Source organism: Colossoma macropomum, unplaced genomic scaffold, assembly GCF_904425465.1.
Source record: "Colossoma macropomum unplaced genomic scaffold, Colossoma_macropomum, whole genome shotgun sequence".
In the NCBI taxonomy this organism is placed as follows: domain Eukaryota; kingdom Metazoa; phylum Chordata; class Actinopteri; order Characiformes; family Serrasalmidae; genus Colossoma; species Colossoma macropomum.
Window position 1 is genome coordinate 6,102,869 of NW_023494805.1, and position 12,221 is coordinate 6,115,089.

At 40.5% G+C, this 12,221-nt stretch overlaps 1 pseudogene; it reads left to right on the forward strand.

The window, feature by feature from the left end:
• The first annotated feature begins 4,601 nt into the window (after positions 1-4,601).
• LOC118826076 lies at positions 4,602-5,179 on the forward strand (annotated as a pseudogene).
• Positions 5,180-12,221: the final 7,042 nt, after the last annotated feature.

Below are 12,221 nucleotides of genomic sequence, written 5' to 3' on the forward strand. Positions count from 1 at the left end.
AGTATAACGAAACAATGAGGTCAAACAATGAGTTGTGTAAGAGCAGAAAAATGCAAAACTATGCAGAGCTCTGGCCCTCTAGGATCTGACTTTGAGATTATGGTTTATAATAATACAAATCCAATTCCAGTATGTGAAATGCTAATAAAAAACAGAAAGCAGTGATGTGTAAATTATGTTTGACCTACATTAAATAAAAATGGTACAAAAACAGTGTTTTATGTTGTACCTGATAAACTCCAATGCTCATTTCAAATGTGGTGCCTTCAATATATTCCATAAAAGTTGTGACAGGAGAATGTTTACCCTTGTGTTAAATCACCTCATTAAAACACAATCATTTGGGGACTGAAGACACAAATTGTTCCAGTTTTGAAAGTGTAATTTTTTGACAATCTGTTTTATGAGTCTTCAGCTGTGCAATTATACGGGTTGTTATTGTCATATATTGAGCTTAATATTGCGACATATTTCCCATAGTTACTGAATAATTTATATAACTAATGTTACTAATTCACTCATATTAGTTACTGTATCATTCATAGTATTTACTAAACAAGTCATAATAGATACTGAATAATTTTTAGCAGTTACTGAATTATTAAGTGGTCACAAAATAATTCATAAGTCACTGAATCATTTATTTATTTAAGTTTGGGTGCCCCTTGTCAAATTGCATGTTTTATTGATTTTCTAAGTGAAAATAAGTACACATTCTCCACAGAGAACACATTTCTGCATATTTTAATATAGTTACTGTTTATTTGCTGAATTCAACACTTGGGAAAAAAAAGAAAAACAAACAAAGTGTTCTTGTACTTTTTATCGTGCAAAATATCTATTGTTTTATTTCATTTCAGTACAGTAAACTCAGCAAATAAATAGAAATGAAGTGCTAAAACTTGTAGGAAAAAATACCCTGTATTTTTGTTCCCTGTAGAAGCTGAGTTACCTTATTTTCACTTAGAAAATCAACAAAACCTCATCTGAACAAGAATATTCCAACTTTTGCACATGAATGAATCATGTTATCATGTTATCATGTATATAATATGCACTGCAATATATATATATATATATATATATATATATATATATATATATATATATAAGAACAGTGTGCCCATTAAAGTGCACCTAGAAACATGCAAAAGACACTGGATTATTTTGTATTGCTTCTAGTTAGCATAAGGATTAAAAATACATCACATACATCAACATAAGTACATCAGATATCTTACACTGCGTTCTCTTACTATACTGTCAGTGTCTAAAGCATACAGCTGAATAAATATATTGATATATAAGCCATCTTCCATCTTTAAATGACTGGAGCGATGTCCTCACAATCATCATTCCACAATCATCATTACACTCTTGATGTGTAAAAATCCAGCAACACTGTTAGGGCCACAATATGAGTACCATATCAGTGTCTCTACCATACTGATCTACCACTGTCTAGTCAACAGCAGTCCCAGAAACTGACCAATAATTACAGGGGTTAAAGACAGCTGATAAAATGTGCATGACAACATATGGGCTACAGCATCTACAGTAGACTATCAAAATAAAGTGTAACTAAACATTTTTACAAGCAGTATTAAAAATGGAAAAAGAATACACATAGTCCATTACAAAGCTATTTTCTAGGCCTATTACTATCTTCCTCTTTATCTTTGTCTTCCTAAAAAAATCTACAATTATTTCTCTCAACAGTTTTTACTGTTAAAACAGCAATGTTTTATTATATCCATGGGTTTTCCTTACACTGATTAGCCTTATGTATTTTAATGTAGCAAATGCACAATATTTCCTATTTAAGGTAAGGGCTGTATGCATATTCTAAACAAGAATGCTTTGGCCGGCACTTTGGAATGCTTTGGAAAGAATGCTTTGGCTGGCAATTGAATGAAGAGATGTTAAACTTATGTACATTTTCACTATGATATAGAGTCAGGTTTATAAATATTTTGACGTCAACAATGTTATTTTTATCATATATTAATATATTGGAGTTTTAAAAAAGTTTGATTATAAGCTCAAAGTGCAGATTTTCATCTTTATCATTTTGAGCTTTGTCATTTTTAATACTTGGACACAAATCATTTGACCACCTGAAACTGGATCCCAAGACTAACTGGCTATCTAGAATGGATACAGCCATGAACTGGATTAATTGGCTAAACACGATCAAAACAGTCAATAATATTACTGACTGGTTATCCAGGATCAATACAGTCATGAACAGGATTAACTGCTTATCCAGGGTCAGTACAGTCATGAACTGGATTAACTGCTTATCCAGGATCAGCATGGTCATGAACTAGATTAAATGGCTATCCAGAAAAATATAGTCAATAAAGCAAGTAACTGGCTATCCAGGATCAACACTATCAGTAACAGGATTAAATGGCTATCCAGGATCAATACAGTCATGAACAAGATTAACTGGCAATTCAGGATCAACACCATTAGTAACAGGACTAAATTGCTATCCAGGATCAATAATCATGAACTAGATTAACTGGCTGTCCATGATCAATACAATCGATAATATAACTAACTGGCTATCCAGGATAAATAGAGCCAGGAATTGGATTAACTCATTAGCAAGGACTAAAACAGTAAATTATTGGTCTAAATGGTTATCAAGGATCAATATAGTCATGAACTGGATTACCTACCTATCCAGGATCAATACAGCCATGAACTGGATTAAGTGCTTATCCAGGATCAGTACAGTCATAAAATAGATTGACTGGCTATCCAGGATCAACACAATCAATAAAGCAAGTAACTGGCAATTCAGGATCAACACCATCAGTAACAGGATTAAATTGCAATCCAGGATCAATAGTCATGAACTAGATTAACTGGCTGTCGAGGATCAATACAATCAATAATATGACTAACTGGCTATCCAGGATATATACAGTCAAAAACTATTAACTAATTAATAAGGATTAAAACAGTCAATAATAAGTCTAACTGGCTATCCACAATGGATACAGCTATGAACTGGATTAACTGGCTATCCAAAATCAAAACAGTTAATAATATGACTAACTGGTTATCCAGGATCAATACAGTCATGAACTGGATTACCTTCCTATGCACGATCAATGCAGTCATGAACTGGATTAAGTGCTTATCCAGAATCAGTACAGTCATGAACTAGATTAACTGGCTATCCAGGATGAACACAATCAATAAAGCAAGTAACTGGCTATACCAGGATCAATAGTATCAGTAACAGGAATAAAGTGCTATCCAGGATCAACACAGTCAATAATATGACTAACTGGCTATCCAGAATCAATATAGTCATTAACTGGATCGTAACAGTTTATGACTGTATTGACCCTCCAAAAAATTGTCATTAACTAGATTAATTGACAATCTAGGATTAATACTATCAGTAATAGGATTAATGACTTTCCAGGATCAATACTGTCAATAAAAGGATTAATTGGCTATGTCAGATTAATACAGTCATTAATTGACGATCCAGGATCAGCGACCATTGGCTACCCTGGACAAGCAGCTCATCATGCTGTGAAAAGTACTACTACGTTTGCTAGCATGCTAACTAGATACGCTTTAGGTAGATCCTAACTTGATCTGTTAGGTATTTGTGAATGTTGTCAAACATATCCTTAAAAAAAAAAAAATCACACTTTTCTTAGTTTTACTGTTTGCTAAACACAACCTAACTAGCCAGATAGCTGGTTAGCAATGCTACATGGTAAGATAACTGACTAGCCTGTATGAGAGACTCAACATTATCCATCCACAATATCTGTCAGTTGATGAAATGACTAGTAAAAATTTGTACCCTTTTGTTTTATCCTAATACATTTTAGTATGGAAATAGCTCATAAACAATGTATTTGTGGAGTTACCTGTTGCTCTGCACAAGCAGGAGGCACTGGCTTTCAGCCTTTGCTGAAAAACAGCAAATGATGATGTCACAAACCGTTGATTGGACGATAGTGGTGTTTTTCCAGTAAAAAAAAAATGATTGTCCAGGATGAGGCACCACTTATGAAAATCACAATGTGCATTGTGGCAATTGTACTGGACTGTTCGACATGAAGAAAGCTGCAGCTGACTGTTCTTCTTGCCATGGCTGTCTTTGTGGAGAGGTGCGAATTGTTTTCCCGGCAGGGGGTTCTTACCCTTCCCCTTTCCCATAATTGCTGCTTAGCAGCTCAATGCAGAATCACAACATTTTATACACAGAGACAACACTGTCCTAATTAATCTGATAACAGAATATGGGGGGAGATCATTTCATTTGATTTTATTATTTAAAGATATTGAGTTGATCTCCCTTCTGCGGGTGAAATGTCCACTAGGGGGGCTGCAGAAAGAGGTTACAACACTTTTGTGAATCTCACCCCAGATTTGCAATCTGGTAGAAATTTTAGTGCTTTAAATTTTGCTATGCAGCTTTAGATGATGTTATCTCTGCTTTTTAAGCATCTATATTTTTCTATGCCACTAAGGAATCACTTGGAAGACATTTCACTTTCAACAGATGTGCTTGACTCTGCATATGGTGGATTTCCTGTCATTGTCTATGTGAGTGCGGTAAAATGTCAAAGGCCAGTATTTCAGTGGCTCAGAATCAGTTCAGCTGTCCAGTCTGCCTTGAACTACTGAAGGATTCTGTGACCATTCCCTGTGGACACGGTTTCTGTATGGTGTGTATTAATGACTGCTGGAATCAGGAGGATCAGAAGGGAACCTACAGCTGCCCTCAGTGCAGACACTCCTTTACCCCAAGACCTGTTGTGGGTAAAAACACCATGTGACGTGGTAGAGAAAATAAAGAAGACAAGACCTCAGGTTGCTTCACCTGCTAACACTTCCACTGGATCTGGAGATGCTGGAGTTAAGTGTGATTTCTGCACTGGGAGAAAACGAAAAGCCTGCAGTTCCTGTCTGGTGTGTCTGGCCTCTTACTGTGAAACCTACCTGCAGCCTCACTATGAATCTCCTGCCTTTAAGAAGAACATGCTGGTCAAAGCGTCCAGACGACTCCAGGAGCAGATCTGCTCTCAGCATGAGAAGCTGCTGGAGGTTTACTGTCGCACTGACCAGCAGTGTATCTATCTTGCTATCTTGTATGCTGGATGATCATAAAGGACACAACAGTGTCAACTGCAGTTGAAAGAGCTGACAGACAAGTAAGAACCTTTACTTTTTATAACTCCTGGATTAATTTTTTGTAAAAATTCATACACTTTAGCTTAGTGGTCTCCAACCCTGTTTCTGGATAGCTGTCCTCCTGCGGAGCCTAGTTCCAACCACAATTCACCACACTTGCTCCAGCGAATCAACCTCTTCCCAAGTCCCTGATTGGCTGGATCAGATGTATTAGAGCTAAGTAAGGGGCAGGGCAGCTTATTGGATACAGGTTGGAACGAACCTCTGCAGGAAGATAGCTCTCGATGACCAGTTGGAGACCACTGCTAAAATAAATTAACTCTGTCAGTATAGCATTTCTATTTAGTATATCTGTATGTGTATCTTTATCTCCAAGAAAGTGACACTGAAATCTGCTGTGCTGTGGCCCACAAGGACTAGAGTCTGACTTGAGGTAGAGGAAGAAGAGTAGCAGGAGGAGGAGGAACAGCTCTGCAGTATGCTTCTGTTGTAAACACTGGCTATATTGCTAGCTTTGCTTCTACTCATAGTATGCACAAGGCCACTACCAAATGATACAAACAAAATGGGACATCCGACAGCTCTCATTCTGATTGAAGCTATGTGTTTCTTTTTTTTGCACGTTTATCAGCACAGTTGGCTAATCACATATTGTTCATACATAATGATAAAGTCATAAATTAATGAAGTTAGCTGTTTAAGCGTTGCTACACATCGTGCCAGCAAATCAAGTAGCGAGAAAGTTAGTGTGCATCAGTGCTTTGACAAGAAAAGAACTAGCTTGTTTAGAGTGGCTATAGTAATCTAGAAAATTCAGCTTATGATCAGAGGTGTTAAAGATCAGCAGTAACCTCACATGGCTCTCTTGCTATACTGATTCTGCCTATCTGTATCAAATCTCCCAGATCTCACAGAAGATTCCTGCCTGCTTTTTTATTGCTCTTCCCGGATGGAGATCCATGATCTAAAACTTTATCTTAACCAGATCAAACTGATGCAGCTACATACAAAGCACTCCCCAACACTGAATCTCTTTATCATCAATGAATCTCTCACTGTCCATTTGTGGTGATAAAACCTTGGAGTGGTCCTTGATGACCAGCTAAAGTTCTTAATTGCTGAATGTTTATATTTTACACTTTGACCTTTCCTGACTGCAGGTTCTGCTCAACTTCTTGTTCAAGATTTACTTATTTCCAAACTAAATTACTGCAATTTGCCGCTTGCTGGTCGCAAGCCAATTAGCTGCACTTATTATTTGACCTCAAAGTCTGCATTTATATTTATTTAGCTCAGCAAGCTGCTGATCAGCTCCACTGAGAGGAAACGCTCTGAGGTGACAGAGCTGATCAGAGCTCAGGAGAAGGCTGCAGTGAGTCGAGCTGAAGAACTCCTGAGGTGACTTGAGCAGGAGATCGCTGAGCTGAGGAGGAGAGATGCTGAGCTGGAGGAGCTTTCACACACAGAAGATCACATCCATTTTCTCCAGGTGAAGCACTGTGAAAACTAGGATTGTAGACTTCACCAAATGGATGCATGGAAGTGGATCAGACATCAATGAACAGATACTTCAATTATTGCAAACCAAAATTGGATTGCTGATATCAGAGTTTCATTTCCACCAATTCATTGTATTTGATTACATTAAGAAAGCCAAAGCTCTTAGATGATAAACACAATCAAGCTGGAGTTGGTGTCTCATTCATCATCATCATCATCATCATCGTCGTTAACCGCTTAGTCCAGCTAGGGTTGCGGTAGCAGTTGGGAGAGCAGAGAATCCCAGACGACCCTGTCCCCCACAACTTCCTCCAGCTCATTCCCGGGGACCCCAAGCCGCTCCCAGGCCAACCTGGAGATATAATCCCTCCAGAGCGTCCTAGGACGACCCTGGGGTCTTGTCCCGGTAGGCCGTGCCTGGTACACCCCCACCGGATCAGATGCCCGAACCACCTCAGCTGGCTCCTCTCAATGCGGAGGAGTAGCTCCCCCGGATGGCCGAGCTCCTCACCCTATCAAATAGAGTGTAGCCCGCCACCCTGTGAGGAAAGCTCATTTCCGCCGCTTGTATTCGCGATCTCGTTCTTTCGGGACGGAATCCGCATTGTTCCTCCTCAATCCAAGGTTCAACTATCAGTCAAAGTCTCCTTTCTAGCACCTTGGCATAGACTTTCCCAGGGAGGCTGAACAGTGTGATACCCCGATAGTTGGCACACACCCTCCGGTCCCCTTTCTTAAAAATAGGGACCACCACCCCGGTCTGCCAGTCCAAGGGTACTGTTCCCGAGGTCCATGCAATATTGTAGAAGCGTGCCAGCCATGACAGCCCCACAATATCCAGAGCCTTAAGCATCTCCGGACGAATCTCATCCACCCCCGGTGCCTTGCCACTGAAGAGCTTGCCAACTACCTCAGTGACCTCCACCAGGGAAATGGAGCTTGACACACCAGAAGCCTCTGGCCCTGAGTCCTGTTAGAGAGGCATATCTCCCAGATTAAGGAGTTCCTCAAAGTGCTCCTTCCACCGACTGACAATATCCTCATTTGAAGTCAGAGTCAGGAGTCCTTCGGGCAATCCAGTCCCTAAAGGCCTCTTTCTTCAGCTTGACGGCCTCCCTCACCCCTGGTGTCCACCAGGGGGTTCTTGGGTTACCACCCTGACAGGCACCAACAAGCTTTTGGCCACAGCTATGCCTGGCAGCTTCCACGATGGAGGTTTTGAACAGGGTCCATTCAGACTCCATGTCCCCTACCTCCTCCGGGACATGAGAAAAGCTCTCCCGGAGGTGGGAGTTAAAATCTTTCTGAACAGGGGCCTCCAACAGTCGTTCCCAGCACACCCTCACTATTCGCTTGGGCCTACCGGGTCTGCCCATCGGTCTTCCCTGCCATCTGATCCAACTCATCACCAGATGGTGATCGGTTGACAGCTCAGCACCTCTCTTCACCCGAGTGTCCAGAACATATGGTCCCAAGTCAGATGAAACGACAACAAAGTCGATCATTGACCTATGACCCAAGGAGCTCTGGTACCATGTACACTTATGAACATCCTTGTGTTCGAACTTGGTGTTCGTTATGGACAATCCGTGCCTGGCACAGAAAGCCAATAACAATTCACCATTTGGGTTTAGATCGGGCAGGCTGTTCTTCCCAAGATGCAAACCAACACTCAAGAACAGAAAGGCCAGATTAGACTTTGCAAGAAAACATTTAAAAAAAGCCTGTCCAGTTCTGGAACAAGATTTGAGAAGGAAAGGAAAGGCTCCAGATCCGAAGCATCATCTGTCAAACATGGTGGAAGTAGTGTCATGAAAGGCATGTATGGCTGCAAATGAAACTGGGTTACTGGTGTTTATTGATGCCATGATTGCTGATAGAAGTAGCAGGATGAATTTTGAAGTGAATAGAGCTATACTTTCTGCTCAGGTTCAGTCAAATGCTGCAAAACATATAGGACAGCACTTAACAGTACAGATGGATAATGACCCAAAACATACCACAAAAGCAACCCAAGAGCTTCTTAAGACAAAGAAATGGAATGTTTAATGTTTCACCTGGCCTCAATGCAACTGAGCCTGCTTTTCACTTACTAAGGACAAAACTCCACACTTCAGGCAGCCATTGACTGCAATGGATTTGCATCCAAGTATTGAGAATAATCAGTTATCATGGTGGATGAGGATCATTTGCTTGTAATACCCGTCCCTAATAAAGGCCGGTAATGACAAGGGGATATAGCTCCCCTGGACTGAGAAGTTAATGGGACGAGAGCAACATCAGCAGTTTGGGGGGAGACAAATCAGCAATCAGCACCTGAAATTAATAGACCAGCAGGTTTCCCGGGGTACAAGTGGCATCTTCACAAATGTTGATCCAGTCCAAAAAGGAGAGGACCCATGAGGCAGGCATTACCCAGTGAAAGGACACATGGAGAGAGGCTGAAAGATGTTCTGAAGGCGTGCCTCTACAGTGAGATGGAATGGGTTTTTTTGAAGTGTACCATGCCAGGGGAGAAGGAAGAAGGTGGTGGAAGAAACGGTGTCCAGAAGGATAGTGAGAAGTCAGATGTGCTGGAAGCAACTAAGCCAGCAGAGCAGTGAACCATCCAGATGATTGGAGGTGGGAGATGAAGAGGAGCCCCTATAGTAAAATCACAAAGAGTGTGGTTAAAGGAGTTGAAGTTTGGTTATGGAAATAGCTGGCAAAATAGATGACGAGAGCCTGCAAAAGAGAGGGTTGAAAATAGAACCCTAGACACATCAGATTCAAGCAGTTCAGGGAGAGTGAGATTCACCAGTGTCAATGGTAGTGATGAAGCCAGGCAAGTGCACAGAGAAGAAATGCAAATTTGTGATTTGCAGGAGGAGGCGAGAAGAGCCGTGAAGTCAGGCATTTAATTTGGGTGGGGTCACAAGAGTGAGAGGTGGCTGTGCAAATCATGGAGCGAGAGAAGAAGCCTGTGGAGCGAGAGAAGAAGCCTGTGGAAGGGCAGTGTAAGAGGGGACGTTAAATCCATGTTTGGGGGATCTACATGTGCATGCCAGAAGGGGCTGGAGGGGGCGGGAAAAGTTGTGCATTGCTAGGTGGGGCAGCTAGGGTGGCGTCGTCAGTTATGCAGGGAGTGTCAGAGCTGGCCTGGGGCAGAGCAGGTGGAGAGACTAAAGTCCATGTTTGGAGGATCCACTAGTGCAAGCCAGAGGGGACTGACACAAACATGGAGAGTCAGGTGGGACAGATGGGTGGAGGGGCAGAGCATTGATTGTGCAGGAAGTGATGAAAAGATGAAGAGAGACTGAAGTCTGAGACTTGGATCTCAAGGTGCAGGTCGGAAGGGATCAGAGGAGGTATGACGCGATAGGGGAAAGAGAGGAATGGAGACAGAATGGGGGAGATGGCGGGGGGTTAAAAGAGAAAAGGAAGGAAGGAAGAAGGACCTGATTGTCCACTTTCAAGTGCGCAAGCACCCTTTCCCATTTGCCCAAGAGTCAATTTTAATAATCTTGAATGCTGATCAAACTTTACCAGTTATTAAGGTAGCCTCCCCTAAAGGCTTAATTGATGTCACCTCCTCATAATCATGCCACTTTATGTGACAATAACATTTTTTTGATAAATAGGTTATGGTGTGACAGGGTAGAAAGCAAAACAAGAACCGTTAATATTTTTCTTAAAATGAACATTTTTATGTTCAATAAATATATTTTGCATGAAAGTACATTTGAACATGACAAAGGTTTGATGTTATGTCTTTTACTTAGTAAAATGTATGGGGGAATTTCAATGACTGTCTATATGGACATGTAAAAATGCCAGTTATTACTACTGAAGTACAGCAGTACTAAACAGGAGGATGGAACATCAATCATGCATTTTATCACCATTTATCAATTGACATTAAATCTGTATTAACACGATAGCCGCACAAACCAAAGTCAAAGGCCCAATCGCATTTCTTTTTTTTTACCCCTACCCCTTGTTTTCAAGTGTCACCCTAACTGAGTTACAAGGGGTAGTGATTGAAATCTTGTCCTACGAAATGGGACAACCCTCAAATTACCTTACTTCATTAACAGGCTACTAGCGGTGCTCTGTGGGCGACCTGGCCCGTCTTCAGTGATAGAAGAGGAGGGTAAAGTTCAGCAACCTAGTTACATTTAGGGCATCATATGCCTTTAAAGAGGGGGTACAAGACAATTATTTATTATCACACATCGCTAATTCTTTGGTGATACGAAGCTGAAGTCAGCTATTAACCAGCTTCTTGTTCGAATTTTCCCGTTCCACCTTAAATGGTGCAGCAGTTACATTCTGGCGCTTCAGGCATCAATACAGCTGGACTATTTAAGGTGGACCGGGAAAGTTAGCTAGCTAGCTTCTGAGGCATTAGCATGCTATTAGCGATTTTTTATGCTTGTCATGAAGAAAATGACCATAATACATTGAAACGACACTAAACTAAGACAATACAATAGTTATCATAATTTTTTTAATAGAACATACTTACATTTGTGTGTTTTTTGGTCGCTTGCGCAGCCATCTTGACAGTTTTCTTTTTTCTCATAACACTCTGTTTGGAGTGTGCCTTTGAAAAACTTCCGTTTGGAGGGCCATGTAGCCCTAACACTTTACTCCACTCCTCTATCTCAACAAAAAAATTGGGACACCCTACCCCTAGATGTGAACGCGCAAATCAGAGGGCTATGGGCTAAGTGGTAGGGGCAAGGGGTGAAATGGGATTGTGCTAAAGTCAAAGCAGCAACTCTACCACAAAGTCAGAATAATGTTCTTCACTGTCTATGCTCACCTGCTGACATACAATATCTTCCACAAATGGACAAATCTACTAACTTAAACAGTGTCTTAGAAAAATGTGCACTGGATGAATCAAAGCAAGACCTGGACACATCGAGTTTGAGTCAAGACCAAGAATTTGCAGTAGTCGAGTCCAAATGAAGTTCAAGACAAGATTGAGTTTTTCAGTATGTTAAAAAAATGAAGAAAGAGGTTCATTTTACATTCACTATCATTCACTATACATTAATAATATTCATAAATAACATTTTATTTTGTAATATATTCTGTATTGTCATATTATATTGTAGTCTTAGTCTAACTTGGGAAGCAAATGATGGTGAGGTTATTCTCTGTTCCTTCTTCTGCAAAAATCAATACAAAAATCAAACAATACATTCATTTTATTATTAAATGAAAACATAGTAATAACATTCTGATCTGCCCTCAGGAGATGTGTGAATTTTGGAACCAACGAATATCAACAAACCAATAATACTCAGTTAAGCCATCATGGAAAGATAAATGAAAGGACGGTTTTATTCTGCTTGAAGTTTTTGTTGATATTTATTTATGACAGAAAAAAGTCCAATCACCTCACACAGAGGCATTGCACTTAGATGGTCCACCTTACCCCGAGACTGAGACAAGAGGAAGTGAAAATGATTAAAATCCGAGACCGTCAATTGTGGTAGTAATCTTGAGTACACTTGAGTACACAGCTCTATGTATACGTTTGAGAAGTTCTTTTG